Source organism: Corapipo altera, unplaced genomic scaffold (genome assembly GCF_003945725.1).
Source record: "Corapipo altera isolate COAL_440 unplaced genomic scaffold, ASM394572v1 59488, whole genome shotgun sequence".
NCBI classification, from domain to species: domain Eukaryota; kingdom Metazoa; phylum Chordata; class Aves; order Passeriformes; family Pipridae; genus Corapipo; species Corapipo altera.
In genome coordinates, this window is record NW_020886157.1 from 866 (window position 1) to 1,516 (window position 651).

Sequence of the window (651 nt, forward strand, 5' to 3'; positions counted from 1 at the left end):
TTTAAGATTTCTTTATGATTTAGGACTTCCTCAGACCTCGTGCCTGGGACGGAGCTAAGTCAGCTTGGCACACCCAGAGAATTCCACGAGGCATCTCCAGATGTCTCACCAGACACCCAGAACCTCCTCTCCCTGTTCCTCCTCCTCTCCCAGCTTCGTCAGGCTGCAGGTCAGGGAAGTTCTCAGCCTGCAGTGGGAATTCCCAGTACCTTGGAATTGGGGGTGTTGAACCGCACGACGGCGACGTCCCCTTTGATGTCACAGCTCACGTGGGTCCTGGCTGCAGACAAACACAGACCTGGCGTCAGCTCGGGCTCGGGGGGATTTTTGGGAATCAAATGAACTTTTTTTTTTTTTTTTAGGAGTTAAATTTTATTAGGAATAAACTGAGAAGCTGCACACTCACCCTGCAGGGCGGCGGAGGCGGAGATGTTCCGGCAGGCATAACCTGAGGGAGAGATGCTGCACATGTCAAAGGAACCCTCAGCACTCTGAGCTTAACTCTCTCTCCCAGCTCCCCTTGCCTGCCAAGGGCAGCATCTGGAAAACCCTGAGCGTGGGCCAGTCCCTTCCCTTATGGCCTGACCCGTGCCAGAGCCAGCCCAGCAGATCCCACAGCACTGCAGTGACCTTCCCAGCACAGATCCCACA

At 54.7% G+C, this 651-nt stretch overlaps 1 long non-coding RNA gene across 1 annotated transcript in view; it reads right to left on the minus strand.

Moving 5' to 3' along the window:
- Nucleotides 1–108: 108 nt before the first annotated feature.
- Nucleotides 109–651, minus strand: part of LOC113941044 — an 856-nt gene continuing 313 nt past the window's right edge. The window contains exons 2-3 of the long non-coding RNA XR_003525582.1: nt 407–630; nt 109–280 (exon numbers count right to left, since the gene is read on the minus strand). This is a non-coding gene — a long non-coding RNA (uncharacterized LOC113941044). The remainder of the gene's footprint in view (nt 281–406; nt 631–651) is intronic.